Below are 19,466 nucleotides of genomic sequence, written 5' to 3'. Positions count from 1 at the left end.
CGTACCGACGAATTGGGATCCCTCTGGGTAGCTCAGAAATTTTCAGAGCGTCCAAACGGTCCATTACAAAGTGGGTTCGCGGTAGGCTGTTCTCGGACGCTGCGCGCCGCCCCCCCGAAATTTTTGGGGGTCCGGCCGACGACGCCCGACGACCCTCCCCGGCCGCTCGATGACCCTGATCGGGATTTCGGGGGGCCTGACCCCACCGGGGGCCGGACGGGAGCCCCCCCAAGTATGAGGCCCACAGATGCAGTACTGCCTTCGCCCACAGTGTGGCTCCACCACCAGGTCCACGGCCCCATTAGTTCAATGGGATCTCGGGCCATTGGTTTAGGCTGCGAGTGGACGCTTTCGCACTTACCCCCGATTCCCGGGGCCCCTCTGACCCCCCCCCCCCCCCCCACATCCACGAACCCACTATTTGTCCAATTACCCACTAAAGTGGGCAAATGACCCCAGGACCCCCGCTGACCCCCCCCAGGCCACGCCCCCTCCCACGGAACCACTATTTGTCCGATTACCCACTAATTTTACGGACCGCCCCCGTTCGGACACGGAAGGTCGTTGGATCTTGAGATCTGAGATCCCGAGGCTCAGTGGGCCCCCAACTCGACATTCCATTTTTTTTCCCTACGCACTAGGGCCACGCCCTTTGGGTATGCCGCTCAAGGGGCCCCCACGAGCCACTGTGCAAAATTTCAAGTCATTCGGGGAATCACGGTACGAACGGGAGCCCAAAACACAGACGTCCCACTTCTCATTGAAGTAATGGGTGCCAAATAAGTGGTCCATGGAGTCAGTGTTTATGGATGATAATTAACATTTATTGTCAATTAAACACATCTACTGTACTTGGCACACTCAACTGAACACATTGATGTAACTTTCAACTCATTTGAGCGCTTAATTTGCATAGAAATGACAGTCTCCGTGGACCACTTATTTGGCGGCCACTACTTAATTGGGAATTGGACGTCATGTGTTTTGGGCTCCCGTTGGGGTCTGGAAGGGTCTAGGGCCACCATTCTTGTGCTCCTATCTACGCCTCAGCGCCCCCTATCGGAATCCAGAGTTTGGAGACAATCGGAGCAACTTTCGGACATTCGGAGCTGGAAAAGCAAAGACGTCCCACTTCTCATTGAAGCAGTGGGCGCCAAATAAGTGGTCCATGGAGTCAGTGTTTATGGATGATACTTAACATTTATTGTCAATTAAACACATCTACTGTACTTGGCACACTCAACTGAACACATTGATGTAACTTTCAACTCATTTGAATGCTTAATTTGCATAGAAATGACAGTCTCCGTGGACCAATTATTTGGCGGCTACTACTTAATTGGGAATTGGACGTCATGTGTTTTGGGCTCCCGTGGGGGTCTGGAAGGGTCTAGGGCCACCATTCTTGTGCTCATATCTACGCCTCAGCGCCCCCTATCGGAATCCAGAGTTTGGAGATAATCGGAGCAACTTTATTTTCCGACCCCAAAAAACTGTAAGGGGTATTGGAGGGTAATTTTGGAGTTTCTCCGATCTTCTCCAAACTCTGGATTCTGGTAGAGGGCATCGAGACATAGACAGGAGCGCAAGTTTGGGGGCCCTAGTACCTTCCAGAGCCGAACGGGAGCCCAAAACACAGACGTCCCACTTCTCATTGAAGTAATGGGTGCCAAATAAGTGGTCCATGGAGTCAGTGTTTATGGATGATAATTAACATTTATTGTCAATTAAACACATCTACTGTACTTGGCACACTCAACTGAACACATTGATGTAACTTTCAACTCATTTGAGAGCTTAATTTGCATAGAAATGACAGTCTCCGTGGACCAATTATTTGGCGGCCACTACTTAATTGGGAATTGGACGTCATGTGTTTTGGGCTCCCGTGGGGGTCTGGAAGGGTCTAGGGACACCATTCTTGTGCTCCTATCTATGCCTCAGCGCCCCCTATCGGAATCCAGAGTTTGGAGACAATCGGAGCAACTTTCGGACATTCGGAGCTGGAAAAGCAAAGACGTCCCACTTCTCATTGAAGCAGTGGGCGCCAAATAAGTGGTCCATGGAGTCAGTGTTTATGGATGATACTTAACATTTATTGTCAATTAAACACCTCTACTGTACTTGGCACACTCAACTGAACACATTGATGTAACTTTCAACTCATTTGAGTGCTTAATTTGCATAGAAATGACAGTCTCCGTGGACCACTTATTTGGCTACTGCTTAATTGGGAATTGGGACGTCATGTGTTTTGGGCTCCCGTTGGGGTCTGGAAGGGTCTAGGGCCACCATTCTTGTGCTCCTATCTACGCCTCAGCGCCCCCTATCAGAATCCAGAGTTAGGAGACAATCGGAGCAACTTTATTTTCCGACCCCAAAAAACTGTAAGGGGTATGTATCCCTTTGGTGTTTTTGGAGGGTAATTTTGGAGTTTCTCCGATCTTCTCCAAACTCTGGATTCTGGTAGAGGGCATCGAGACATAGACAGGAGCGCAAGTTTGGGGGCCCTAGTACCTTCCAGAGCCGAACGGGAGCCCAAAACACAGACGTCCCACTTCTCATTGAAGTAATGGGTGCCAAATAAGTGGTCCATGGAGTCAGTGTTTATGGATGATAATTAACATTTATTGTCAATTAAACACATCTACTGTACTTGGCACACTCAACTGAACACATTGATGTAACTTTCAACTCATTTGAGTGCTTAATTTGCATAGAAATGACAGTCTCCGTGGACCAATTATTTGGCGGCCACTACTTAATTGGGAATTGGACGTCATGTGTTTTGGGCTCCCGTGGGGGTCTGGAAGGGTCTAGGGCCCCCATTCTTGTGCTCCTATCTACGCCTCAGCGCCCCCTATCGGAATCCAGAGTTTGGAGACAATCGGAGCAACTTTCGGACATTCGGAGCTGGAAAAGCAAAGACGTCCCACTTCTCATTGAAGCAGTGGGCGCCAAATAAGTGGTCCATGGAGTCAGTGTTTATGGATGATACTTAACATTTATTGTCAATTAAACACCTCTACTGTACTTGGCACACTCAACTGAACACATTGATGTAACTTTCAACTCATTTGAATGCTTAATTTGCATAGAAATGACAGTCTCCGTGGACCAATTATTTGGCGGCCACTACTTAATTGGGAATTGGACGTCATGTGTTTTGGGCTCCCGTGGGGGTCTGGAAGGGTCTAGGGCCACCATTCTTGTGCTCCTATCTACGCCTCAGCGCCCCCTATCGGAATCCAGAGTTTGGAGACAATCGGAGCAACTTTCGGACATTCGGAGCTGGAAATGCAAAGACGTCCCACTTCTCATTGAAGCAGTGGGCGCCAAATAAGTGGTCTCTGGAGTCAGTGTTTATAAGAGGTTTTTGGCTAATAATTTGGCATTTAGTAGAGATACATGTGTTTAATAAATGTGTGTGGCATCAAAAAAAGACAAGACAGTAGTAACAATTTGAACTTATTTATTTAAATAAAAATGCGTTCGAGGTCGACTTCCGGAAGGCAGATGGAGTAGACGTGTTTGCGTGTTTCTCCCGCTTTTACTGTTTCGTTTGAGCCATTCTACGTTTATTTCAGTTTTAAACGGTCTACACGGACGCAATTTATACCCTTTTGTTAACATGACCTCCAAATCGAGTAAGCAAAGCAGAAAAGAAACCAAGACGGACCTCGCTGACAGCGACTCAGGCGAGCTCAATATGGCGGGGATTGCTAAACTGTTGGATGAACATCGCGAGACCCTCTTGTCCGAATTTAAGTCGTCCATATCCTCACTCGAGGCCAAGATAGACAGCGTTCAATCAGCGGTATCTGACCATTCTTATAAGATCGCTTCTCTTGAGTCCAGTGCTAATGCCTTGGATGAACGCGTGCTCTCGCTGGAAGCGACCTGTACCGCACTGTCTGACAGCAACGCTAAGCTACTAGCAAAAGTTTCGGATCTTGAATCTCGCAGCCGTCGTAATAACATTCGCATAGTTGGTCTACCGGAATCGATTGAGGGACCCCGTCCTTCTGCCTACTTTTCTCAGCTCTTGTTTGACGTCATGGGAGAGGATGTTTTACCTTCTCCACCGGAGATCGATCGGGCCCATAGGGCTCTCGTCAGCAAACCCGCGGCCGGAGAAAAGCCGCGCGCTGTCATCATCCGGATCCACCGCTATCAGCAAAAAGAGGCGATTGTCCGCGAAGCTCGAGTTAAAAGAGGCAAGTTGATGTTCCAAGGTAACCCAATTGCTATATACGAGGACTATGCGCCCGAGGTGATGGCACAACGGTCTAAATATCGGCGGGTGATGGCGGATCTGTATAACCTGGGGCTTAGACCAACTCTGCTTTTCCCTGCGAGGCTGTCCATCAGGACCAAAGAGGGGAGTAAGAGGTCGTTCTCGTCGGTGACTGAGGCCGAAGAGTACGTGACATCTGCCCGTGCTGACTCTCCTTTGTGATGCGATTCGTCCCATATATCCTTTTTCCTTTCACTTTAATCTCTGACTGTCAGTTGCAGGTTTCAAACACATGGGCTGCATAGATTGTGTTCTGGCTTGTGTTGTATGTAATGTTATAACCTATGGGTGCACATATGTTATATTCATATTGATTATTTTTGTTTGTTTTGTTTGTAATTTTCACGAGATCATTTGCACTTGCTGACTTAGTTTGGAAGCGGGCCATTCACTGCATTTATACTAATATTATGTTGGATCAAGTGCTTGATCTGGGCTAAGCCACTGGACATGTGGTCACAATAACTTTGAATTTCACGTTTCATATCAAGTTCAATGTGTGTTTCATACGTAGATCTTTCATACGTAGATCTTCTTTCAATTTGCAGTTTTGCTGGTTGGTTCTCTCCTTTTTTTTTTTTTTTTTTTTTTTCTCAACTAATGCATTGGCACTTATTCATTTTTAGTTGGCCATTTACTGCATGTATATTAATACTATATTGGACTTATATTATGTACACAGTACTACTGTGTAATTTGTGTTTCGTATATTATCTTGAATAGACCACTGGTTGAGTACATGTGGCCATGTCAACTTTGAACTTTGTTTTATTTTGTGTTTAGTGTATGCCTATTTAAAAGGCTGTTCATTTTGTCTATTTCACCTTAAGTGCCTTGCTTAGTCAACAATTTGGTTTAACCTTTGACAGGAAACCAGTAGCTCACTTGCTTGGTAATAATATGATATATACAAGGTCACTTGGTTATCTGTCTGGTTCTTATATTTTTCTTCCTTTTTTTTTCTCTCTTCTTCTTTGCTTGCTTATTTCTACCGTTACAATATGGTATGGTTGAAGTCATGTTTCTGACTTCTTGTTTTGCTCCGTTTCTTGATGTGTGTAGGCTCTAATTTTTGGTAACGCGGGGGAGAAGGACCTAGTGAGATAGGAGTATGTATAAGATGTCGAGCCTGAGTGCTCAGTCAAGTTTTCTAATGGGTGTTTTTTTTTTTTTTTTTTTTTTTTTTTTTTTTTTCTCTCTCTCCTTGCTCTCTCTTTTTGCATTCTCTTTATCCTCATTTCCCTCAGGATGGACCTTATCAAGATCTTATTATGATCTTGATTTTATTAAATGGTTAGTGTCACTAAGATGACAGGCCATGGATTGCGTCTAGTCTCTTGGAATGTCAAAGGAATAAATAATAGTATCAAGGCCGGTAAGGTTCTATTGCATTTACAGCACCTAAAGGCTGATATTATGTTTCTGCAGGAAACGCACTTGCGAACTGCAGATCAGCTCCGTATTAAGAGAGCCTGGATGGGTCAATTGTATCATTCCAAGTTCTCTCAGAGAGCACGTGGGGCTGCTATTATTATACACAGAAAGGTCATGTTTGAAGAGACCCATACCATTTCCGACCCTAATGGTCGTTTTGTGATGGTCTCAGGTAAGCTTCATAATGTGCCAGTCGTTTTAGTTTCAATTTACGCCCCCAACTGGGATAATGATGAATTCTTTGTTAAGTTTTTTTTAAGCCTTCCAAATGTGGACGATCATCATATAATTATTGGGGGGGATTTCAATCTGGTCCAGGATGTTTCGCTTGATAGGTCTTCTTTCAAGCAATCTGTTTTATCCAAGTCGGCCAAAGTAGTATCGGAATATGCCTCTCAGTTGGGACTCTCTGACCCCTGGAGATTTAAGCATCCTCAAGATAAAGTTTTTTCGTACTTTTCACATGTTCATCACACATTCTCGAGGATTGATTTCTTCCTCCTGGATAACAAATTGTTAAACTCTGTTACCACATGTACATATCACTCGGTAGTCATTTCCGACCATGCTCCTGTGTCTATTGATGTCGTTATTTCCCCTGGTAGACTCGCACCTCCTACTTGGAGATTTGACTCCTCTAGATTATCAGACAATACATTTAAAGATTTTGTTGCTTCTCAGATTAATTTATATTTTGAACTTAATCAGACTCCAGAAATCAATAGTCTCACTCTTTGGGAGGCTTTCAAGGCTTTTATTCGTGGGCAGGTAATCTCTTATGTTTCGCATTTAAGGAAGACTGAAACATCTAGACTGTCTACTATTGCAGATGATCTTTACAAGTTAGATGCACTATATGCCTCTTCCCCCTCCCCTACTCTTTATTCTGAACGGGTACAGTTACATGCAGAATATGACCTTCTAATGACAAATATAACAGCAAGGCACCTTAGACAATGTAGGCAACGTTTTTTTGAACACGGTGACAAAGCGGGGAAACTTTTGGCGCACCAAGCTCGCACGACTAGTGCCTCTAGGTGGATTTCAAAAGTCAAATCAACAACAGGTGATCTGATATCCGATCAAAAGGGGATTAATTCTATATTTTTAGACTACTATGCTACATTGTATATGTCGGAGAGCTCCTCTAACTCTTCAGCAAGTTTTGATTTTCTCAATTCACTAACTTTTCCGAAAATTGATGAAGACCATGCCAACAATTTAGGTGGTCCAATCACTGAGTTGGAGATACAAGAGGCAATTAAATCTATGCAATCTGGAAAGTCCCCTGGTCCAGATGGCTTCACATCTGAGTTTTACAAATCTTTTCTCTACTCACTAACCCCTACCTTAGCAAGGCTATACAATGATTCTTTTAAGGAAGGCCGCCTCCCTCCAACCTTATGTGAGGCTTCCATTTCCCTGCTTCTTAAGAAAGATAAAGACCCCACCGCATGTGGTAGTTATAGACCAATATCACTCCTTAATGTTGATTTGAAGATCTTAGCTAAAGTCTTATCCTATCGTCTCCAATTGGTACTACCATCTTTAATTTGCCTGGATCAGACAGGTTTTACACCAGGGAGACATTCATTCTTCAATACTAGGAGGCTTCTTAATATTCTTTGTTCCCCCCCATCTGAGTCACCGGAAATAATTCTGTCTTTAGATGCCGAGAAGGCATTCGACAGAGTTGAATGGGTTTATTTATTTTTTATTTTAGAGAAGTTCGGGTTTGACTCTAGCTTTATTTCTTGGATTCAACTTCTTTATTCATCACCGGTTGCTTCTGTACACACTAATGGCTTGCATTCACCCCTTTTTTCTCTACAGCGCGGGACACGTCAGGGCTGCCCCCTCTCCCCTTTACTTTTTAACCTCGCTATAGAGCCTCTAGCCATTTGGCTTCGTAGCCATAATGGTTTTGAGGGAATATCGCGTTATGGTTTAGTTCATAAACTTTCTCTCTATGCTGATGACCTTTTATTGTATATCTCTAACCCTGTCTCCTCCTTGCCGGTAATTTTAGACATTCTAGACAAATTCAGCTCTGTCTCTGGTTACAAGATAAATTTGCAAAAAAGTGAACTATTTTTTGTCAACCCTGAGGCCAGTAAGATCTCATACTCTCTTTTTCCCTTTAAGATAGCTTCAGGTGGATTTAGATACTTGGGGGTTTCTTTTACAAATTCGTTTAATCATTTATTTGAGAAGAATGTTCAACCGCTGGTTGATAAAACCAAGTTAGACATGTCTAGATGGACTTCACTTCCTTTGTCTCTTGTGGGTCGCATTAATCTAGTTAAAATGATTATTTTACCCAAATTCCTTTATCTTTTTCAACATATTCCAATTTGCATTAATAAGTCTTTTTTTACGAAATTTGATGGTATTTTACGTTCATTTATCTGGGGAAACAAACCGGCACGACTCAAGAAATCAGTTCTTCAGCTCCCCAAGTCTAAAGGAGGACTTGCACTTCCCAACTTTCAACAATATTACTGGGCTTGTAATATTAATAAGATTCTTTATTGGAACAATTCTGTCCACACTGATAAATGCTCCCCTTGGGTCCATTCAGAGATTGCCTCAACGAAAGGCACTTTGTATTCTGCTATTTGTTTTCAACTTCCCCTAGCTATTAGTAAAATATCAAATAATCCAATTGTCACTAACACTATCAAAATTTGGGTCCAGTTTAGGAAACATTTTGGTTTACACAGAACTTCTATTCACACACCTATCTTAAATAATCATCTTTTCTCCCCATCTTGCTCTGACCCTGCTTTTCGAATCTGGTCAGTTAACGGACTTGTCGAGCTGAACGATTTGTATGAAGATGGGATGTTTGCATCCTTTCCGTCTTTGTCCGCTAAGTACAATCTGCCCAATAGTCATTTGTTTCGTTTCTTTCAGATTAGACACTTTGTTCAGAAGCTGTTTCCCCACTTTCCCAACCGTCCGCCTGAATGCCCTCTTGATCATTTTCTCACGTTAGGTGCAGGCCAGAAACATCTAATTTCAGTTATTTACGACTTAATAAGTACACTTAATGTAGACCCTACTGTTTCTCTGAGAGAGTTGTGGGAGAATGACCTGGGTGTTTCTATTACCGAGGATCAATGGGACGAAATTCTAAGATTAGTTCATCGCTCCTCCATATGTGCCAGACATGGTCTATTGCAATGTAAGGTGCTCCACCGAGCTCATCTGACTAATGCCAGATTGGCAAAATTTTTCCCAGATATGAGTGATGCATGTCATCGTTGCAAACAGGCTCCTGCTAATCATCTTCATATGTTCTGGAGCTGTCCTCGGTTGACAGACTTTTGGTCCAATGTTTTTGATACACTTAAACATGCTCTTAACATAGAGTTGGACCCTAACCCCTTGACTGCCCTTTTTGGCATTCCTTCGAGACCTGACTTGTCTATCGCATCTCGCCAGGTTATTGCCTTTACTTCTGTATTAGCTAGACGAGCCATTCTGCTCAAATGGAAACATGTGACTCCCCCATCACATGACAGATGGATCCAAGAAGTTTTTAACCCCTTTGTGTTCAAAGATCGCCGACGGCCCCGCGTTTGATAGTGTTTACATTGATCGCTAGTTTACAATATCATTTTGTCAATTAATAAGGTCAACCAGTACATTGTTTGAAAGATAAGAGACTGCAGATTCGTATCTGTATAAGCATTATACAATCAAGATAACTTTGCAACGTTTTTTTGTCATTCTGTATGAATCTAAACAATGTGATATGACAACAAAGAGAGGGAGGTCCCTTACCTTTTTGTGCTTTGGAAATGTAATGTTTGGCAGAATAATGGTGACTTCGACCTTTTTTCCATGGGAAGAGTCCAGTGTACGATGTCCATAGTAAATATTTGTCAAAAAACAAGCAAACTGGTAAAAAAACGCTATAGAACTTCTGTTGTTTACTTCCTGAAGTTTACTAATCACGAGGACGCTGTCCTGTTTATTTGATGAACTGTACGCATGAAGCGCATTATTCAATGAAATATAACGTATCAATGTATTTAGTAGAGTGTCTGGAACTGAATGAGAACCGCCCAGAAGATATCTGATGAAAACTAGCCACGCAATTTTAGAAAAGATTGAAAGATGACAGTCACTTTTGGTGACGCATGATTATCCACATTCAAATGTGTTTGGTAAAAAAAAAAAAAAACAGCAATGGGAAAGTCTTGTGTTGTCATCTAACATGTAGTCTATGCAATAACGAATACGCCGATGTGTTGATTAGCATAAATCTCGCGAGTATCACATTGTATTTTTGTTTGCGTAACCATTTGCATCCTGGAAAATTACTCACGCACGCCCCTCGTGACGCACAGAGGTTCCATTGCTACACTTGCTCACTAGCGCTCGCTCTGTTAGCATTCGCCTGCAATGGATCCACGTTGAGGTCAGAAGTTATTTTCTCCTGCTGCTGCATTGGAAGAACTTTTGCGAAGCAGTGATGAAGAAAATGTGGAATATTCAGAAGAGAGTGCTGTATCCAGCGTCGACTCTGAAGAAGAGGAAATGTTTTTGGAAGGTCTCGATCCTGTTTTAGATCGGTAAGTGTCTACATTTAGTACGTTTTTGTTGCTTTGTTTTGTAGTTTTGTGTTTCTACACTATTACGGCTTATTAGTACATTCAAGTACCGCAAAATTCCTTTTTTATTCAAGTTCTGAGTTAGAAGCTAGTGATGTAAGTTGTAACAATGTATCGTGGATAGTGAAAATCTGTATTGTGTATATTTCACCCAAAATAAAAATGACAGTGTGAGGAAAAAGTTAAATTTCACAGTGTTTTAGTGTCAGTACTACATTCAATTACTATAAAATGTTGAATATAATGTATAGTAATGCAATGGGGGAATATTTGTGGGACCTGATAATGACAAAAGTCTTATGTTGCCACTAAAAAGTGACCAGCAATATTTAAATATATCTAGTCAGTGAGTGGGTGAGAGTGTAAGCATATTTGTCCAAAATAATTCAGTCTTTTCGGCTATTATCACCAGAATAGTTTTTACTATGTTGTCACCATTGTCCTGTGCGTTTGGTTATCAGCACCAGGTCCAAGCCTATTCATATCCACCCCTAATGTAATACCAAATTTAGCATTTCGGTATATTTTTTGTTATCCTTTTTACAATATGCCTTGGAGTATCGCAATAATATTGTATTGTGAGTTCAGTATTGTGCTATTTATCGAAATGTGACATGGGAGTATTGGTAAACCTCTAGAAGAAACCCTGTACAACGTACTTGAGCATATAACTTTATGTATGTACAGTTGTGTATGTAGAAAGCAGGACAAAGTTCAGACCAAATGTGTCAGAGGAAAAAATGCAATAATATGTGCTATTTTCTGTGCAAGATAATCTGTTATGTTGGGTTTATTTCTAATCCTTTTTGTGTAATTCAACAGTGAGGAAACTTCAGATGATGAAAGGGTACCAGAGGCCTCTGGAAAACAGACAAAACGTTCCTGCCTGGCTGCAACATCTCTCGCTGCCTCCAGAAATTCCAGGGGAGGAGGAAAGAAAGGAAGACAGAGACAGCGCAGTACTTTGTGGTAAGCAAATAATGTGAAGCAAGTAATGTTTCTTGAGAGAAGAAACTGTTTTGGTGTATGATTATTGTCTGATTACAGTCTGAGTCATTAGCTGGTAGTGTAAATGTTTCAAGAAGGGAAACAACAGAGTGGGTATGGAGGTCGATCACTGTATGTGAAAGATCCTTTGAATTTGTATAGAAAATTTGTAAGCTTGTGTAAATGTGCCATCAGGGCAACAATAGAGTGTGTATGTAGGTAGATCACTGTATGTGAATGATTCTTTGAATTTGAATAGAAAACCAGTAAGCTGATGTAAATGTGCCATCAGGGCAACAATAGAGTGTGTATGGGAGTAAATTGCTGTAGTTTTTTCTATGTGTAAGATAAACAGTTGTGATGGGTTTATTTCTAATCCTTTTTGTGTAATTCAACAGTGAGGAAACTTCAGATGATGACTGGGTACCAGAGGCCTCTGGACAACCGACAAAACGTCCCTGCCTGGCTGCAACATCTCTCGCTGCCTCCAGAAGTTCCAGGGGAGGAGGAAAGAAAGGAAGACCGAGACAAACTCAGTACTTTGTAAATTGTCCTTTTTTGGGGTTTTTTTTTGGGGGGGGGGGTTATCACTGTGTTGAATAACTAAGGAACAGATGTTTGTTGCTGTATACAATATATACATAAATAAAACTTTTTATTTGCTAAATAATGTATGTCATCATTCTAAACCTTTAAATTAATGGAAGTGAACAAAGACTTTGTTAAACGTCTTATACGTTACCAAGTGTCACTTTGGTGTCCTTTTGGAGCTCTTTCAAAAAAATATTATTTTACAAAAAAATATGCACATACATGCATTTTTATAAACATTTAGGGGTGAAAAATATACCAGAGAAAGTATATAAATTGAGCTTTGTCATGTTGTAATGAGAAAATAGATTGAAATGATCAAACAAACTGGTTATACCTCATGGTAAAAGGTGGTTACCAAGTGTCCCTTTGGAGTCTCCAAGTGGCCTTTTTGGAAAGGTGCCTAGACATACTCAGAACTAAATGCTTGTAAAAAAGTCATTTTGGCTTGTATCAACTTCAAATTTGAAACGTACATTTAAAAGACATGTGGCTTTAGTTTACTTGTGTTTCCAGATCCATATATATTTCGGCCTTATGTATTTTTCTTGTTCATAAACCGTTATAATTTTTTTTTTCAATTGTCCATTGTGTTTGAGCTTATTTATCTCTCTACTAGTAATTTCTAGAGTAATTTTGAGTCTTTCATGGTAAACTGTCAAGTGTCAGCTTTCAAATGATACCTTTGATTTGTGTGTAGTCAGAAGGACTCATTAGCAGCAACAATTTTATTTTGGGTATGTCATTTTGCACTCCTTTGCCAAAAGTGGGGGTGACTGGTAAGGGGTTAACTGTATAAACCTTGAGAAGTTAAGATTTTTGCTTTCAGGATCCCTTAAAACTTTTCAGAAGACCTGGGAACCTGTCTTAAACTACATAAAAGGTTTACTGTGTTCTCCTGACACCAATGGTATTACACAATAATTGACTGTTACTGGAATGAGGAAACACTAATGCTAGAGAGATGAATGTTTATTTTATTCCATTTATTTTCAGTTATTTGGTTATGATTATTACTATTATTTTATTTATTTATTTATTTATTTTATTATTATTATTATTTATTTTTTATTATTTTGGGTGGGAGGGTTCTGGAAGGGTTTAAATTGAGACAATCTGTAATTTCTTACTTTTAATTGAATGTCTCATTATGTGATGTCTTGTTAAATACCAATTAAAAAAAAAAAAAAAAAAAAAAAAAAAAAATGCGTTCGGTAGAGGCCCTCAAGTCCTCGCTCCTTCCAAAGTTTCAGAATTTTCACCCATGGCATTCCCGAGTTATGAGCCCAAATGTAAAATAAAAGCATGCGTAGTTGCCCTTTGACCTGGGGGGCACTTCTGTCAGGAACATGACAGGGCCCCGTCAGTCGGGGGCCCCTGGAGATTCAGAATCTCCAATCTCAAGTCGCCACGACCTTCCGCCTCCGTACGACAGACAGAGGCCTTCTAATGGTTTGATGGCGGGGGAGGGGCGCTTTTTTCAGGAAGGTCCTAGAGTTTCGCGCTTCGGGTCCATCAGTCGGGGGCCCCTGGAGACAAGGAATTTCAAATCTCAAGTCACCATGGCCTTCCTCCTCCGTACAGGAGCCCCGCCTCGCTCCCATTAAACCCGTAGGCTATTGATGGACGTTTGTCCCTTTTTTGACCTTTTGACCCCTGAACGAAGTCGAAGGGCCACCAAACTTGACCGCCCGACTCAGGGGAACGTGGCGAGAAGAAAAATGGCGTCCCCTAGTCGATCGGCCCTTCCCAAGCCGTTTCGTACACATCCGTGAACCCACTGTGGCAAACGCATTAGTTTAATGGGTGGGTGGGATTTTTACAGAAAGGTCCCAGGGGCCCCAGATTTGGCACAGTGGCTTCTGGGGGGGCCCTGAGCAACATACCCAAATGGCGTGGCCCTAGAGCAAAGAGAAATCCTTTTCAACTTCTAACCCTAATATGGTGGTCGTTCGTCCCTTTTTTGACCTTTTGACCCCTGAACGAGGTCGAAGGGCCACCAAACTTGACCGCCCGACTCAGGGGAACGTGGCGAGAAGAAAAATGGCGTCCCCTAGTCGATCGGCCCTTCCCAAGCCGTTTCGTACACATCCGTGAACCCACTGTGACAAACGCATTAGTTTAATGGGTGGGTGGGATTTTTACAGAAAGGTCCCAGGGGCCCCAGATTTGGCACAGTGGCTCCTGGGGGGGCCCTGAGCAACATACCTAAAGGGCGTGGCCCTAGAGCAAAGAGAACTCTTTTTCAACTTCTAACCCTAATATTGACCTCAGGCCTCTAACACTCATACCATCTAAGAGCCTTTTGAGTCAAAGTTGGATAAAATTGGGGCACTTCTGTCAGGAACATGCCAGGGTTTCGGGCTCTGGCCCCGTCAGTCGGGGGCCCCTGGAGATTCGGAATCCCCAACATCAAGTCGCCACGACCTTCCTCCTCCGTATGGGAGCCCCGCCTCGCTCCCATTAAACGTGTAGGCTATTGGTGGACGTTCGTCCCTTTTTTGACCTTTTGACCCCTGAACGAGGTCGAAGGGCCACCAAACTTGACCGCCTGACTCAGGGGAACGTGGCGAGAAGAAAAAGGGCCTCCCCTAGTCGATCGGCCCTTCCCAAGCCGTTTCGTACACATCCGTGAACCCACTATGGCAAACGCATTAGTTTAATGGGTAGGTGGGATTTTTACAGAAAGGTCCCAGGGGCCCCAGATTTGGCACAGTGGCTCCTGGGGGGGCCCTGAGCAACATACCCAAAGGGCGTGGCCCTAGAGCAAAGAGAAATCCTTTTCAACTTCTAACCCTAATATGGTGGTCGTTCGTCCCTTTTTTGACCTTTTGACCCCTGAACGAGGTCGAAGGGCCACCAAACTTTACCGCCCGACTCAGGGGTACGTGGCGAGAAGAAAAATGGCGTCCCCTAGTCGATCGGCCCTTCCCAAGCCGTTTCGTACACATCCGTGAACCCACTATGGCAAACGCATTAATTTAATGGGTAGGTGGGATTTTTACAGAAAGGTCCCAGGGGCCCCAGATTTGGCACAGTGGCTCCTGGGGGGGCCCTGAGCAACATACCCAAAGGACGTGGCCCTAGAGCAAAGAGAACTCTTTTTCAACTTCTAACCCTAATATTGACCTCAGGCCTCTAACACTCATACCATCTAAGAGCCTTTTGAGTCAAAGTTGGATAAAATTGGGGCACTTCTGTCAGGAACATGCCAGGGTTTCGGGCTCTGGCCCCGTCAGTCGGGGGCCCCTGGAGATTCGGAATCCCCAACATCAAGTCGCCACGACCTTCCTCCTCCGTATGGGAGCCCCGCCTCGCTCCCATTAAACGTGTAGGCTATTGGTGGACGTTCGTCCCTTTTTTGACCTTTTGACCCCTGAACGAGGTCGAAGGGCCACCAAACTTGACCGCCTGACTCAGGGGAACGTGGCGAGAAGAAAAAGGGCCTCCCCTAGTCGATCGGCCCTTCCCAAGCCGTTTCGTACACATCCGTGAACCCACTGTGGCAAACGCATTAGTTTAATGGGTGGGTGGGATTTTTACAGAAAGGTCCCAGGGGCCCCAGATTTGGCACAGTGGCTCCTGGGGGGGCCCTGAGCAACATACCCAAAGGGCGTGGCCCTAGAGCAAAGAGAAATCCTTTTCAACTTCTAACCCTAATATGGTGGTCGTTCGTCCCTTTTTTGACCTTTTGACCCCTGAACGAGGTCGAAGGGCCACCAAACTTGACCGCCCGACTCAGGGGAACGTGGCGAGAAGAAAAATGGCGTCCCCTAGTCGATCGGCCCTTCCCAAGCCGTTTCGTACACATCCGTGAACCCACTGTGGCAAACGCATTAGTTTAATGGGTGGGTGGGATTTTTACAGAAAGGTCCCAGGGGCCCCAGATGTGGCACAGTGGCTCCTGGGGGGGCCCTGAGCAACATACCTAAAGGGCGTGGCCCTAGAGCAAAGAGAACTCTTTTTCAACTTCTAACCCTAATATTGACCTCAGGCCTCTAACACTCATACCATCTAAGAGCCTTTTGAGTCAAAGTTGGATAAAATTGGGGCACTTCTGTCAGGAACATGCCAGGGTTTCGGGCTCTGGCCCCGTCAGTCGGGGGCCCCTGGAGATTCGGAATCCCCAACATCAAGTCGCCACGACCTTCCTCCTCCGTATGGGAGCCCCGCCTCGCTCCCATTAAACGTGTAGGCTATTGGTGGACGTTCGTCCCTTTTTTGACCTTTTGACCCCTGAACGAGGTCGAAGGGCCACCAAACTTGACCGCCCGACTCAGGGGAACGTGGCGAGAAGAAAAATGGCGTCCCCTAGTCGATCGGCCCTTCCCAAGCCGTTTCGTACACATCCGTGAACCCACTATGGCAAACGCATTAGTTTAATGGGTAGGTGGGATTTTTACAGAAAGGTCCCAGGGGCCCCAGATTTGGCACATTGGCTCCTGGGGGGGGCCCTAAGCAACATACCCAAAGGGCGTGGCCCTAGAGCAAAGAGAAATCCTTTTCAACTTCTAACAATAATATGGTGGTCGTTCGTCCCTTTTTTGACCTTTTGACCCCTGAACGAGGTCGAAGGGCCACCAAACTTTACCGCCCGACTCAGGGGTACGTGGCGAGAAGAAAAATGGCGTCCCCTAGTCGATCGGCCCTTCCCAAGCCGTTTCGTACACATCCGTGAACCCACTATGGCAAACGCATTAATTTAATGGGTAGGTGGGATTTTTACAGAAAGGTCCCAGGGGCCCCAGATTTGGCACAGTGGCTCCTGGGGGGGCCCTGAGCAACATACCCAAAGGACGTGGCCCTAGAGCAAAGAGAACTCTTTTTCAACTTCTAACCCTAATATTGACCTCAGGCCTCTAACACTCATACCATCTAAGAGCCTTTTGAGTCAAAGTTGGATAAAATTGGGGCACTTCTGTCAGGAACATGCCAGGGTTTCGGGCTCTGGCCCCGTCAGTCGGGGGCCCCTGGAGATTCGGAATCCCCAACATCAAGTCGCCACGACCTTCCTCCTCCGTATGGGAGCCCCGCCTCGCTCCCATTAAACGTGTAGGCTATTGGTGGACGTTCGTCCCTTTTTTGACCTTTTGACCCCTGAACGAGGTCGAAGGGCCACCAAACTTGACCGCCCGACTCAGGGGAACGTGGCGAGAAGAAAAATGGCCTCCCCTAGTCGATCGGCCCTTCCCAAGCCGTTTCGTACACATCCGTGAACCCACTATGGCAAACGCATTAATTTAATGGGTAGGTGGGATTTTTACAGAAAGGTCCCAGGGCCCCCAGATTTGGCACAGTGGCTCCTGGGGGGGCCCTGAGCAACATACCCAAAGGGCGTGGCCCTAGAGCAAAGAGAACTCTTTTTCAACTTCTAACCCTAATATTGACCTCAGGCCTCTAACACTCATACCATCTAAAAGCCTTTTGAGTCAAAAATGGTTTGATGGTGGGGGAGGGGCACTTTTTTCAGGAAGGTCCTAGAGTTTCGTGCTTCAGGTCCATCAGTCGGGGGCCCCTGGAGAGTAGGAATCTCAAACCTCAAGGGGCCACGACCCTCCATCTCCGTATGGGAGCCCCGCCTTGCTCCCATTAAACGGGTAGGCTATTGGTGGACGTTCGTCCCTTTATTGACCTTTTGACCCCTGAACGAGGTCGAAAGGCCACCAAACTTGACCGCCCGACTCAGGGGAACGTGGCGAGAAGAAAAATGGCCTCCCCTAGTCAATCGGCCTTTCCCAAGCCGTTTCGTACACATCCGTGAACCCACTATGGCAAACGCATTAGTTTAATGGGTAGGTGGGATTTTTACAGAAAGGTCCCAGGGGCCCCAGATTTTGCACAGTGGCTCCTGGGGGGGCCCTGAGCAACATACCCAAAGGGCGTGGCCCTAGGGTGTAGGGAAAAAAATTGGAATGTTGCAGAGCTCCGCGATTCGAGGCCCCGAGTTGGGGGCCCACTGAGCCTCCGGATCTCAGATCTCAAGATCCAACGACCTTCCGTGTCCGAACAGGGGCGGTCCGTAAAATTAGTGGGTAATCGGACAAATAGTTGGTCCGTGGATGTGTGTGGGGGGGGGGGTCGGTCAACGGGGGTCCTGGGGTCATTTGCCCACTTTAGTGGGTAATCGGACAAATAGTGGGTTCGTGGACGTGGGGGGGGTGGGGGGTGGGTCAGCGGGGGTCCTGGGGTCATTTGCCCACTTTAGTGGGTAATTGGACAAATAGTGGGTTCGTGGACGTGGGGGGGGGGTGGGGGGGTGGGTCAGCGGGGGTCCTGGGGTCATTTGCCCACTTTAGTGGGTAATTGGACAAATAGTGGGTTCGTGGATGTGGGGGGGGGGGGGGGATTTGCCCTCGACAGCGCCCCCTATATGGTACAAATACCCCCTGTCCCGGGGTAATCTGCGGGCCAGGGGTAATCACGAAACGTCAGTTTGGTCAATTAAAAAGCAGGCATTTGGACTCCCAATTGGCACTACGATCCCTCGCAGTCATTATGCGCCCAATGGCAATCGATTAACATGGGCTTTTGTCCACAAACCCCTTATATATACTACCTTTGGAAAACGCCATAGTTACTACCACTTCCAGCGCCCAGCGATGAGCCCCTCAGACCCCGATCTGATGCGGGCGGGGAATTCACGCAGGGAGAGTCAAAGCTGCTGTTCCGCAAGACCCACTCAGCTGACTGTATTGGATAACGCTGGGAAAGCGTGCCTGTGACGGCCGCTGCGGAAGCCACATCATGCCCGGAGGGAGTTACCATGTGGGGAATACACGTATGGGCTGGCCGTGGGCAGCACAACATACGGAAGTCCCAGGGGTGGCCCCGGCCATTCAGAGGCAGAGGAACAACACCTTCCTGAGACGGCAGAGAGTACTCTGCCAAGGGAAAGACACGGGCTCGCCGTAGGGAGCCGTACCGTGGAAGAATACACATAAGGGACCGCCGTGGGGGTCACAACATATGGAACCCAGCGTAACACAAGTTCCACCAATGCATACGAGTGTTAGACCTGGCGTCGAACGCTCCGCCACGTCCGACTGCCGCGGGTTGCGGAGGATTCAACAGGGTTCGCCGTTCTGGGGAACTCGACTGGAGCAGATAAGCGCACGTATCCGTACCATGAGGGAGGGAATGGTGCAGCAAGCCGACACTAGAACGGGCACTTCGGTGTTACTGACTATGGGAAGTGAGCACACAGAAAGATACTGGCTCTACACGGAGGCTATAGAATCTAGCGAACGTGTTAGGTGTCCCCCAGCCCGTAGCTCTACAGATATCTGTCAGCGAGGCGCCACGAGCCAGCGCCCAGGAAGAAGCAACACCCCTAGTGGAGTGGGCTCTTAACCCGAGCGGGCAGGGCACGTCTTGGGACTCATAAGCCAAGACGATGGCATCCACTATCCAGTGGGCTATCCTCTGCTTGGAGACAGCCTTTCCCTTCTGCTGTCCTCCGTAACAGACGAAGAGCTGCTCTGAGGTCCTGAAGCTTTGCGTTCTGTCCACGTAAGTCCGGAGAGCACGGACGGGAC

This window comes from Gobio gobio, assembly GCF_949357685.1.
Source record: "Gobio gobio genome assembly, chromosome: 4".
Classification (NCBI taxonomy): Eukaryota; Metazoa; Chordata; class Actinopteri; order Cypriniformes; family Gobionidae; genus Gobio; species Gobio gobio.
Note: the sequence above shows the minus strand (reverse complement) of the source record.